The sequence below is a fragment of the Hetaerina americana genome, unplaced genomic scaffold (genome assembly GCF_022747635.1).
Source record: "Hetaerina americana unplaced genomic scaffold, ioHetAmer1.1.p SCAF_2, whole genome shotgun sequence".
NCBI lineage: Eukaryota > Metazoa > Arthropoda > Insecta > Odonata > Calopterygidae > Hetaerina > Hetaerina americana.
The window spans coordinates 26,974,349-26,988,211 of NW_027286763.1; the positions used below are offsets into that span (position 1 = coordinate 26,974,349).

The following is a 13,863-nucleotide window of genomic DNA, read 5'->3' on the forward strand; positions in this document are numbered from 1 at the left end:
AGAATGAGAAAAGAGCCTATGCGCCAGCTCGTGATGTAATTTCCTGGCATAAGATGCTATGGTCATTATTTCTACATGTATTAGCGAGAAAAAATATAATTTTGTCAGCATAAATGTTCTTCCAAAGTAATATAATGAATGATGATAATATTTAATAGCAAAATATTCTGGATTTTTAAAATTATGCTATGACATCCATATAAATATTGAAGAATTTATGAACAAGGTGTGTTACACCTTGACTTTTCAACCTGAAAACTACTCCGGGATTCTGAAATAACATGTGCCAGGATCCTGAAGGAATAGCGTGGCCTTTAACTACACGGCGGCCTTGTACTAATATTTAAGAAATCAGCTGCAGCCGGCAGATTTTTTCAGGAAAAGAAAATGGCCAATGTTATTCGCATTTTTAAAAGCAGTGTTAACATAATACGGTAATGTTCTGGAAGGAATATTGTGAGTAATCAATGTGACTAAAAGGTTAGTTTGTTTGTGATTATCCCTTACAGAAAAAGGGTTCATCTATAGTCAACTTCATAATTGTTGCTTAGACTCATAAAGTTCATGAGAATCGACCTTCCGGACGAAAATCGCTGATCTGAGAAGCATGGTACGCATCATAATGTGTGATAGGTCACTGTGCTGGTCCTTCATGCATTTTCACCCATGAAGGAAATCACGTGTAATGTGTTGAAGTGCAAAAACATCAGTATCTGAGTCTATACCATTAAAAAATTAAGTGTAAGTGGTGAAATAATGTAAAATTCAAAATCTAGACAAAATTAAGCTGCGCCTAGCCATCCCCTTCTCCTGCCTTTGAATTCTTTCCAACCCCTCCTATCTCTGTCACTCCAATACCTTGAACTTCATCAGTTATCCTTCCCATGTATCGCTAGGCTAAATCGTTGGGAGGTAATTTGAGACAAATGTTTTGAAGACATTCAGCACAATTAAATAATTCTCAGTTTATAATGGAAGACAAGACCTTGTATTCAAAATCAGAGATTGCGAGATTGTTTTGCGGTCTCCCCTACCAATGTAGAGAGGAGATTAAACCCTCTCTGTGCAGGCGCTAGACTCGTACGATTTGGATCCATTTATGTGATGCTCTTTAAAGTTATGTATGATAAAATCGTGCTTCCAGTGTTTTCTAAACCTTGGACTCCAATAATAATGGGGCACTTTCTGTTCGTTCATAACGATTCTTCACGAAACGGAGAGCGTTTCATGAAACCCTGTTCAATTCCGACATGAATTCATTCCGTTTATTCAATTTGTGGAGCAACCAGGGCGAAATAAAACATATCTCCTTCATCTCTTAACTCGAATATTTCCCCGCTTTTCATTCGTTTGATGAGACTAGGTTCCTTAGCGCTATTCCCAAGGTGTTCCCAAGCATACATTCCTCATAATACATGTAGATCCGATTATGCCAGTGAGACTCCTAGGCATACTACTTGGCCCGCCAATCTTACTTCTACCTTTTCTAAATCATTAGGTGGAAGAATTTCTTCTCTCAGAGACTCAATTCTGGATTTCTTTCCAGAGGTCAATGATGTCTAGTATTCCGCATCTGCAATTCCCAATCGGGAGTAGCCACGGTGCTGAGCAGGAGTATTGTTTCATTGAACTTCATTTCATTTTTTGCTCTGCTAACATCAGGACAAAATCATTTTAATTTTACTTACACATATTTTTGGATTTTTTTCAAATAATCTTCACAAATATACATCTGAAACCTGTCAATTCGTTCCAGTAAAACGCCAAAATTAATAAAGTTAACAGTTTCAGGCTTAACTTTTTGGAATTCCTTCATGATGAGAGTAAAGAATAACAGAAACTTTACACTTCCACACACTTTTAATGTCCTGCGACCATGGTTTCGATGATGCGCAGCATGGTTATTTTTTACCCTCATCGCCAACATTAATGTTGAAATTGATTTGAGGTTTGCTACAGGCATACAGAACCAACACAGAGGCATATTAAATTATTATTTCGTGGTCCATATTCGAACCCTGGCATTTTTATCTTTCTCAATAGCATTTATTGGAAAAATTTAAACATTTCCGTGCACAACAATTTTCTTCAGCCATTAAAATATGAAATAATGTATCCACAGTCATCGGTTTTGGACGAAATGAATCTTAAAGATTATGCTTTCTCAATCTGTTAATTATTTTCTTATCTTAATCGAATTTTGGAAGTGTTTTATGCAAACGTTATTAATTACCATTTCCAAACATCTTTTTTAAATTTGTATCTCCAAATACACATTGTATACCACCGCGAATCATCTCCTAATGGAACTTAGGTTAGAGTCTAACTCTTACCCTATAGATAGCGGAATAAATACGACAGGTTATGCAATTGAACATCATTCCTCATCGGCTGATGCAAGTTCCATGGCTCCTACATTTGTAATATTGATAGAATTGAGCTCTTGCGGCTAGTAGTATTGAATAAATTAAAAACTCCAATTGCTGTAAACAGTTAACCTTTCTACACAAAGTACAAATGAGATTAGTTAGCTAACGCCACAAGTCAAGGATGGGGTAAAAGGTAAAAGGGAAAAGAACGTATTCACCTTTCTTATCCCTTTCCTTTTCACCTTTTACTCCATCATTGACTTGTGGCGTTAGCTAACTAATCTCATTTGTACTTTGTGCAGAAAGGTTAACTATTTACGGCTATTGGAGTTTTTCATTTATTGAAACCTACATTTGTATTTATGATGGACACACATTCACACGCACACACACGTGCAGGCCTCTTTGACGGTCACACGTAGAGACGGGCAATTTAATTTGCATAATAATCCACTTTTAAAACCAAGTACCAATACTAAGATCACTAAAGATAACATCGTATTAGGAATTGTCACATCTCGGTATATGGCCCTATCGGCGGGCCAAGGGCGAATCTGATGCTTCTGGTTACCCTACACTGTATACAGTGTAGGGTAACCAGAATGTATGCATATCGATGATGTAAATGAGTAAAGGGAAGGGTTGATTCTCGCTTTCTTGCTGAACGCCAGAGGCCATTTCATAACTTGGAAATAATTCTTTGATTATGAATTTAAGATAAGGGAATCACTGAACATGCGTATTATTACATTAACCGAGACGCAAAGAGATAACGCCACCGTTAAATGCATGAAAGGAAACTGCTACGCATCCAATGAAAAATACGCAGTCATTCATTTTTATTTATATATACCCTGGAGGCCACCAACACGGTGTGTGGCAGGGGGTGTATACACATCAGAATAATTTTATTCGAACATGACCCTCCCGTGGTCGAACAATGTTATTATTATCCCCTGTCGTTCGTTGAAAAAATGGCATCTGTTCTACACGTATGAGTCCATTTGTAAATTAGCGAAGTCATGAATCCTTCGATACTGAATACGAAGAATGATGAAGCAATTTACCAAATCCAGACGAACAACAGAGTTTAGCAGAGCAGATTACATACCTATTTCCGCACCCGGTGGTGGCTTCCGGAAGGGTCCTCGGCTTCCGTCCGCACCCTGGCGGATTGTCGTAATGCGAGGGCCGGCTGGTTGGCGAGTGGGTCCACTGCACAAGCACGAAGGGCGCAGAGACGAGACGCGGATCGCACCGCAAGGGTAGAGATAGGCGGCGGCGGCGGCGGCGGCGGCGGCAGGGCGCTCGGGGGACGATTGGCGACCGACCGCCTCCGCGGAGAGGCGATGGGTAACGATGTGTGGAGGGGAGGACGGCGGAGAGGAGGGGAGGGCGCCCCTCCCACACCTGCGCACTTGCCTCTCCGTGCCTTAGCCCTCACGAACCGAACCAATGATCGCAGCACTGAAATGCGCCAGAGAATGAATGAGGAAAAAAGGGGTCTAATTTGTATTGGATGTAGTCTACCGGCCCGGCGTATTCACTAGACGGACACAATCTAATGACCGTAACACTTCTAAACCTCACCTAACATGGCACGACCTGACCGCCGCACCGCAATAAAACCTACAATTCCGCACCCGCTGCTCTGCCTCACTCTGCTCCGTCCAACATGTCCATTCCTCCCTCCGCGTCGCCTACCCTAACCGCAGTCTTCAACATTCCATCGTCAATCATAACTCTCTGCATCCACATCGTGGAGGGGGTCGGGGGAGAGGAGAGTCGGGCGGCGGAGGCACCAGTTGGACATCCTTATTTCTTGTATCTTCTCTCTTCCTCCAGTGTATCGATATTCACAAACAAAGCCGACCCCGGTGGCGGCGGGGTAACGTTCTCGTCTGCCAAGCCAAGGGTCGCGGGTTCAATTCCCGCCTGGGTGGGCTTTCTTCCACTTGGGGCTTGGGTATTTGTAATCTTCCCCATTGTTTACACTGTTAATAGTCCGATGTCAAGGCCAAAAAGTGCTGTTTTCGGACTGAGGCTAAATAAATAAATAAAATAAAACTACAAGTGTGATACCAGAGCATATATAGTAATGCTCAAACTAAGAAGGCCGGGCCATAAGTTTGTGTTGAATTTCGCGGCATGCAAGACTTTGCTTTCAATTTGTATTTGGCCATCCCTCTCCCAGGAAGGGACCTTCACGAACGAGCTACCGTGTCTCCTTGTATTTATAGGGACTACATACTACACCAGTGTGAACATATTTGGTTTTGTATCAATGGCTTGTCTGGAATCAAGCGGTGTTAGTTAGACTTTAATTGGCGTGCGGAATGCGAGAGAAAAGCAGATCGAACAATAAGATTGTAATTACACTCTTAGTACTCTTCCACAGATTTATGTTGGCGACTCGACCAGTTGGACCCGAGTGTGAAATTATCTGGCCAAGGAAAGGTGTTTGGGGTTCGAATTTGTACTTAAGTGGCAGGAGTGATTTTTAGCACTGATAATGTGATGGTAATTACCATGTAAGATATCTTAATACTGAAATGCATTGACGAATTTAAATTTTATTAATAATAATATAATCAAGAATTACAATGTTATATTTAATCAGTATAAGATGAATCGATTCCATAAAGTCACGCCTCAAGCCATCAATGTATTTCGACACACCCCATGGAGTTCGTATTGTTATGGCAATTATCATATATTTTTTTATTTACGAATGAACCCTACAAGCCACCTCTAGGGTGTGTGGCAGAGGGTTGATGCACATCAGACTATTTTTACCCGAACATGACCCTAACGCGGTTGGACAATGTTATTATGATCCCCTATCGTTCGTGGAAAAAATAATATCTTAAATCTGTTCTACACTTAATATCTCTAATTTTATTGACATGATCTCTCCTACCGTAGTACGATGGGGATAATAATACATTTCCAACATCACTGCTAAAGAGATCTCCCTCCAAATTATGCTAGAGATTCAATCTGTAATTTAACCTACGCTCCGTGAGTGATTTTCAGCCAAGCAGCTATAATATTTTGGATACGCTGCTAAGTTTATCATAACAACGTTTTAAAAATCTCACTCATCTACGCTGCACGCGATCCATTTCGGCAATAAATCCAACTTCATAAGGATCCCATATACTTGCAGTATATTCTAAATGAGGTCTAACCAGCGAAAGATAACATTTCTCTTTGACCTTTTCATCACATTTACCGAGAACTTTTCTGATAAATCCTAATTTTTTGTTAGCTTGTCCACATATTCCCCGTGTGTGTTTCACCCAGGAGAGATCGTGAGTGGGGGTAACGCCTAGGTATTTAATTGAGTCTACACATTCAATATCGGTGTTCCCAATGCAGTAGGCGTACGGGTGGGAATTGCTCTTTTTCCCAAAATTTGTCACTAAGCACTGTTTTTAAGTTTAATTCAAATTGCCGAGTGTCGCACCAGCGTTGTGTACCATTAAGGTCATCTGACAAAGCTGTTGTGTCCTCGGGATCACGGATATCACGGTGAACCAATGCATCGTCGGCAAATAAGCGTATCTTACTAGTGACTACGGAGTCAATGTCGTTAACGTAAAGTAGGAATAAAAGAGGTCCGATAGCACTTCCGTGGGGAACACCTGAAGTAACTCCTACTGCATTTGAGCAAACTATCCTGCTTGGAAAATATAATATTAAGGAAAGGTTAAGAAAAAAACATTCGACATATTTCATTATGGTACTTCATTCAATACAAATTTGTATCGATAATATCGAAGCAATACATCAAATTATCATGACGACAGTCAGTCGGAGAGATAACTTCGCACTGTAGTCGGTTCTCTCTCGTCACCGCCGCCCTGGAGCCACCCTCCTCCATCTTCGCCTAGACATGGTTTCCTGGAATTCGACAAGTCCAACCAAAATCCCTTCCCCGCCTCACCGCCTCCCTCCCCCCTCCATTTTCCCACTTGCTAGCTCTTAACGCTCCTCCCCACGCCCCTCTTCCCTACCTCACGCCCTGAAGGGGTGCACACCACCGCCGGCCCTGTTTGGGTTCGAGGGATTAAGGAAGCGGCCAGTGGGGCCGCCGAGCTCTTTCACCACTCCGTGAGTGTTTTTTGTGCGCATTTTTCATTTCACCCTCGAGATTTTTGGGGGATCGGTCGACAAGGTACGTGGATGGGGGCAGGTGAAATGTTAAACGCGATGTCTGTGCCTCGGATTTGTTTCAGCCGGGGCCCAGAACCCCCTCTACCTATCCATTATCCTGCTACTCGAGGCATTGGGGCGTAGTTTCCTTACACCGTGCATCAGTCGCAATATCACATTACATTCACTTCTTAATATTCCGCACCATCAACAAAGAAACGTCATTTATAGAGGATGTTGCGCCCTCAGACGTCGAATTCGGAGTATTTCTGTCGTAGACCTCTCCATCCCACAAACGATGACGCTGACAAGGATTGCTAACCCCGGCACCGACACTTGGGGTAGTTAACCCAAGTTTAGGGTGTCGAGATATCAGTAGTATGTTCCTCCCTCCAACCCTTGGTTTGAGGTGGTCAGCCCACCGTGGAGCACTTCAGGAGGAGAAGGTATTGTGCTTCGAGCGTGTGTAGGGAGAAGTGTTTCGAATGGATTCCGAAGTCCTTAAGGGTGGATGGACCTCGGCAGGTACTCCAGTCCATGAAAGCTGGTCATTCCCAAGTCAGTGGGAATATCCCCGTTGATGGACGCGAGTAATCTGGAAGCGCGGTTAGGATGCTTTTATGATAATAATTTTTGGGTTGATATTTTATGTATTTTAAAAATTATGTTATTTTTATTATCACATATATTATTACTGTACATATTTTTTACCTTGATTTAAAAAAATGTTTTAATATTATTAGTCAGTGAAAGTATCTTGCCGTCATACCCTGATGTCTGCATTTCACACGCTATCGGGTTTAGTATTGGGTGAACTCCACCCTCACCTATCAAAGTAATCTTCAGGTTGACTTCTGTGTTTTTGAAATATTTATTATTATTAGACACGGGTGGTAATGGTTGGATTGAGGTACGTAATTTGAGACATAGTAGTTGCATTTTCTACTTTTGAGTTATAGATTTCTTTATTGATTAATCACCCGTAAGGTCTGAAATTTAGCTTGTTGATCGATTAGTCTGTTTTCATTGAAGTTACTCATATCTCCGCCATTTACTCTCTGCAATGCGAATCTTCAGTTTTATTTACAAATAGTCTCAAATTGCAGTAATAAATTTGCCTTCTTCACTTTTATCAAAATATTCTGTCAAGTTACTAATTAGATTTATTTTTATCTAAGTTAATGTTCAGTTTGTCTCTAACCAGAAACGGTCTTCAAAAAGAATTTAATTATTTAATCGGCGAAAATAAAGAGATTTTAATTTTCCAAAACTGTCATACATCTGTGTGTTATTTTGATCATAGGATCGTATGTATTGCAGCCGGAGTGGAGTTACTTTCCGAACTTCACTTTCCGACCTTGCACCACACTAAAATGGCGATGGAATGTTGTGCAGACGTGTGCTGTGACACGACCAGCATCCTTTGTTCGTTCATCATTTAAAATCCAGTATCAGTTGCATAATACCTATATTTTCCGTCTGCTCATTTGCATCGACATATTAAAGTGATGTGGTACTAATACAAGAGATTGTTGATGCAAAAACACACCTAAAATAAGGGAGCCTCATATATACATATGATCGAGGGTACGTAATACGCCGTATTTTCTAGTATACAAGACTCAAACACGAAACGAACTTAACAATACGGTGTACGACGGAGAAACTGGGAAAGCATCAAGTCACAACAGTCTTATACAGTAAATGCATTAAATACACAATCTGATGAATAAAATTGCGTTAAGGGTCAGTAATCAGTTTATTAGCATGTCGGCGCGTCACTACTCTTAGGGTCATTTATTTCATTATTTGATGTCAGGGTCGTGCCCCGACGGTGATTGGATAAAGGTGTGTAGGCATGCCTCCAGCTTCCCGTGTAAGATACCCCTAACCATCTCCCCCCTCATTGCACCCCACATAGCCAAATTTATCGCCACCTCTCGGACGGGTATCTACCCCGCAATGGGTGTACGGGGCCATCTCCGTCCGATGACACCACTCGCGCGGCGTTCGGTGACAATGGCCTGATTCACAACCACCCTCGATTGCCCTCTCCTCTTCCCTATATATAGTAGAAAACACAACCTGAAATCGGATAAGAAGAAATATTGTTAAACGCGAATTGCAGGCGTGGTCCGTTCCGGCTTATACAGTTCTCAATGCACCCCTATTTATCCTTCTCACACAAATACGGTAAAGAGAGGTCGACATGAAAATATATTTTTACTCAGGGAATAAGTTCTTCCGAAACGACATGACTGGTTAGTTTGAATCACAAATTTTCCAAGAGAAATTTCGACCAAAATCTACTTTAAAACCCACATCAATAATATAAATCATTCACATGTTGGAAGGTAGTAGTATCAAAAGTGCTCTTCCCTCTACCGTTTCAACCATTAAGAGTAATTAGCAGTACAGCGAAAATCCTAATCAAGCGCCCCTAGCACTCTTTCCTCCTTTGGAGGCCGGGACTTTCTTTGGTTGCAGTAAACAAATTCAAGCAACTTCCAACCTTCATTAAACAGGAGGGCTAATTGGCAAAAGTATAGCTCTTCACTCTCTATGGTATCACAACACTATGCTCTGCTACTTATTTAATTTATTATTAGAAGCAGTTTACCGGTTAAGGTAGGTTTCGGATGGGCTAAATACTTACGCTACATTTTTAAGCCCTATCTAACACGACACAACGTGGCATCCTACATTATCAAAAAATCCTTCTTCGATCCCAAATACTCTATGCCTACCTTCATTCCATCCAAGATTTTTTTCCTCCCCTCAACTCGCTTAACTATTGCAGTCTCCTCTCGTTCTATAGAATGTAGGCGGAGACCGCATCAACCCTGCATCCACTTTTCTTTCATTCTTCGAATTTTCCCCCACTGCGTGGTTTGAAAAATTTCTTGGCAGGTCTGATTGCCCCCATTAACGCCTTTTCCCCTCGAAGCACCCCTTTAAATCCCCACTAGAGCTCTCACACCCACGGAAACCCTCACCAACCCCTTCATCTCAACCCACTGACCAATCAAAGACGGCGAGGGGAGAGAATCTCCCAAGGATGTGGGCCCTATACATCCCTCATCCTCCTCCCTCGGTTCGCCCGTCACTTCTATCGCGAGAGTCCCACCGGGGCAGGGAGCGCGTCTACCTGCTCCCTGACACGGGTTCCGTCGGGGTGGGGCGGACGGGGGAGCACCCACTCTCATCCCCCCCCCCCACGCGGGAGGCAGGACCGCCTCCTCCGCCTAGCCCTAGGCCGGCCCTCACTGCCGACCGCACCATTGCCGCTTTTCCCCAAAAGGCATTCCTCGCCTCTGCCGCCCTAAAGGCCCACAAAGCCCACCCTCACCCACCCCTCACGGTCCCATCTCCTCGTTTTCTGTTCCACTCAACAGATACTCGTCTACGCTTGTGTTATTTGCCTGGTTACACAATTCCAAACATACGTGAAACATAAAAGGCAAACGAAGAGCTCATTGCAGGTCACGGCCGACGAAAGGCGGGAGTAGGCGGAGGGCTTCTCTCGAGCACGGAGGGGGATCGAATGGTGCGGTGGCTATCGTACTGGCTTCCCACCCGGAGGGCCCGGGTTCAAATTCCGGCGGTGTTGAATATTTTTCAGAGGTATCTCGATCTCTACTTGAGGCGCTTTGTGGAGGGCACTTTGAGTGAGTACGCCGTCCGTTGGATGGGACGTTAAGCTGCGGACCTCTTGGCGCCTTTCGTAACAAGTAGGCTAATACCAACGGCGGGTTTCTCTCCACCCTTCATCCTTTCCTGTCCATCCCCAATGGCGCAAATGACCCCAGCTGCCGGTCGCCTCCCCTAAATACTACTACTACTACTCGAGCGCGGAGGGTTGTGGATTGGCCGGCGACATCGAGCTAATGGGGAAGCGTCATCTCGCATCGACCGTGGTCAAAACCTCAAGTGCGCATTACGATTATGCATTTTGTGGGCAACATAGTAGCCTGAGCCATAAGCTCTAGTCACTGTATTGTAAGAATAATAATGAGAAAACTCGATAGTCATGAGTTATTGATGAAAGAACTGTTTCAGAAAGGTGGCATACTGGGGGACATGACTTGCGCTTTTTGTTCATCATATCCTTAGTTCGGGATAGAGTAATAATCCAGTGGACGCGGTTTACTACTTTTAAAAAATTGATTAAATAAGTATGTTATAATAAACTACTTCAAAGCCTATGGCATAGATAAGCATTTTTTGAATGTTCGCGCAAAGTGGGTAGTCATAAACGGTGACAGTTCTAATGTGGAAGAATTCAAGTCAGACGGTCCCCATATAAGTGTTGTCGGACCTGTTTTATTCTTTATTAAGTTAAAGATAATAACTCCGCGGTTAATTGTAATACACTCTTATTTTCCGACGGCGCAGTGGTTTACAGAGATGCCCTCAGCCCTGAGGATAAAGTATCTTCCATACAAACATGTCAGTAGTCCTGAGGATAAAGTATCCAGTATATAACCTCAATGCTCTACAAAGCCGATGCAACATTTGACAATTAGAATAAAACTCAAAAAAGTGCGCAGTGAAGAATTTTTGGAAAAGGAACGAACGCCTAGTGCACCAGGAATCCCGAAATAGAAAGTGTAAACTGGACTAAATTCTTTTATTTTTAAATACTGGCTTTACCCCCGCTAACGACCATTCCTGAGTGAAACTTACACAAGAAATAAGTGGAAAAGCTTAGAAAAATTAGGATTTGTTAGAAAAACACTGGGGAAACGTGATGAAAAGGTTAAAGAGAAATGTTATATTTCGGTGGTTTCTTGTTTGGTTAGGCCTCATTTAGAATATGCTGCAAGCATATGTAGTCATTAGGATGTTGGATTGATTGCCGAATTGGATCGCTTGCAGCGAAGAGGAGCTAGATTTGTAACACGTTGTTACGATAAACTGAGTATTGGATCAACATTATTTGAGGAGCTAGATTGGGAATTATTCACGGAGCGAAGGTTAAATTACAGATTGTGAAATCCTCTTGCATAGACTGGAAGGCTGTCTCTTTAGAAATGATGTTGAAAATGCATTATTAGCCCCATCGTACTACGCTAGCAGAGATCACGTAAATAAAAACTCGAGAGATTAAGTGTAGAACATATTTCCCACGAACAAGATATCAGAACAATGTGGTCCTACTGTGCTGTGAGGGGAAATTATTTAGAGTCAAAGTAGTCTGATGTGTAATCACCCCCTGCCGCACACCCTAGCGAAGGCTAGCAGGTTATACATATATGTACTTGCATATACATATTTATGCACGTACTCATAATTACGGAGGAAATAAAGATGATATGTAACTATTACCCCCAAACGCAATATTCGTACATAAGAGTACAATGAATTTGGCATGAATAACAAATTGTATACATTTTTAGACGACATTATAAAATCTGTGGTCTCTGATTCGGAAAACACAGCCTTGAAATCTATATTAATTTTTAACGACATCGCTCGAAGCGAATTTCATATTGATAATGAATGTGAAGGAAGGACATCGTAATGCCATCGTATTAATGAGATTAGAGGCGAATTTGCAACTTTTTCAAACTTAAACATTTATGTTATGCTGCCGGTGATGCAACATTTTTTCACTGTGTTCTAGGGGAATACGTGGTCAATAACACACACATGTTTATTCCAAAAGCATGCAATCGCGCATGCCCGAAATGATGCAAGCTTCCTCAGTAGCGTGGAGCGCCTCTCCGCTTTCATTGTCTGTCTTCGTCTCACGAGTGGTGGGGGCGGAGTGATTTTCGGTGGCCCTGCGCCGTGAGCTAGCTCTTCGTCCTCGGCAGCCTCCCCATTCTCTGACCCCCCCCCGGGTGGCTGGCTATTGACACTACGGGGCGCCTGCAAGATGGGAGCGGGGCGCCACCCCCCCCCCCTAATCGAGGGAGGCCTCCGCCCTGGCTGAGGGACGAGGCGCACTTCCTCGCTGCTGGGGCTCTCACGCCCGGGGCACAAGCATTCAAACACAAGCTGGTTAGTGCAACTCGCGTCGACTGCGATACACAAAGCTGCGCAGATTTTCGAGTACCACTCCTGGGAAACCGCAGGGGGCGCTCCCCCTGCGCCCCCCGATGAGGACCCTTCCCCCTCTCGCCTTCCTAAACCAACATTGCACCTCCAGAGTCTACTCATGGTATCACCTGATACCAGCAGTTTTATATTCCTCTATATAATTTTGGTTTTTATGATTATCGTTGGGATTCGGCAAGAACTGCGATGGCGAAGCAGGAACTCACAGAGAAGAGGGAGACAATGACTGGAGAGCCAAGCACAGACGTAAATAATACATTAGTAATAATTTCAATACATTAAGCGTATACTGAATGGATCCAAAACTTGGTAGGTGAAGAGACAAAAAAGTTTTGAGATGCGGTTAAGGGGAAGAATAAAGAAAACAATCCGGAAGGGAAAGTGGGCTAACAACGATGTTTTTAAATATAATGGAAGAAGAGTGAGGTTGTCCGGGGAAATCCAAAAGAGCTGGAAAAAAATGGGGGAGGATATATGATATTAGATAGATAGATAGAGGTCTTTCTTTGGGCGAAATTGAGACCTAATGGTCCCTTCTTCCATTTACCCCAATATATTGAGAGGGATGCCGAAGGGCGTGATGGAAGGGAGAATGTGTGGGCAAGCAGATGAGGGGATGAAAGGAAGGAATTGAGAACGAGCATTTTAGACAACATGAAGGAAGAAGGCAGAAAGTGTGAAAAGCTGAATAAGGGAATAATGCGGAGCTGATATTTTCTCTATCTCTGACTCGGAAATGAAATGATGTCGAACGTCGAAACCCTGGTCGTATCGTAATACATTGTCGTGGAATCACGAAGTTTCTATTTTTTCATTTCCAATATGAATCGATTCCATGGAGTTACGCCGGAAACCATCAATTATCTCTGATTCCTTCCAACACCAAATATCCATTCACAAAAATCTAGCAAAAAACCAGGTATGGTTTCCTTCGCTTGGAGAAAGGACGGAGACGGCTCGTCCCAAAGGCATCAGGGGTTTACACGAGACGTACGTACCGAGAGCCCACGTGCCATGTAATGCGCAGCACCAGTTGACAGGGACTCTCTAAAGCCAACTTTAAGTAGTCTGCCTGCGATAGCATATTTATTTCTGGCTCCATTAATTTTCACTCCATCGATCAACTACTCTTCACCCATCAAACGTACAAAGCCTCAATCTTTGAGGAAGTAAATAAGCAATCCGTGACGACCATTCGGGACATCGGACAATGAAAACAATTCAAGTACGTGATACGTGGATAAATCGAGGAATGGGGAACTGAATGGAAATT

At 42.9% G+C, this 13,863-nt stretch overlaps 1 protein-coding gene across 1 annotated transcript in view; it reads right to left on the bottom strand.

Moving 5' to 3' along the window:
- LOC139687637 (UDP-glucuronosyltransferase 2C1-like) overlaps positions 1-3,655 on the bottom strand; it is a 52,317-nt gene extending 48,662 nt beyond the window's left edge. The window contains exon 1 of the mRNA XM_071584878.1: positions 3,481-3,655. The gene's annotated coding sequence lies outside the window, so the exon portion shown is untranslated. The remainder of the gene's footprint in view (positions 1-3,480) is intronic.
- Between the last annotated feature and the right edge of the window lie 10,208 nt (positions 3,656-13,863).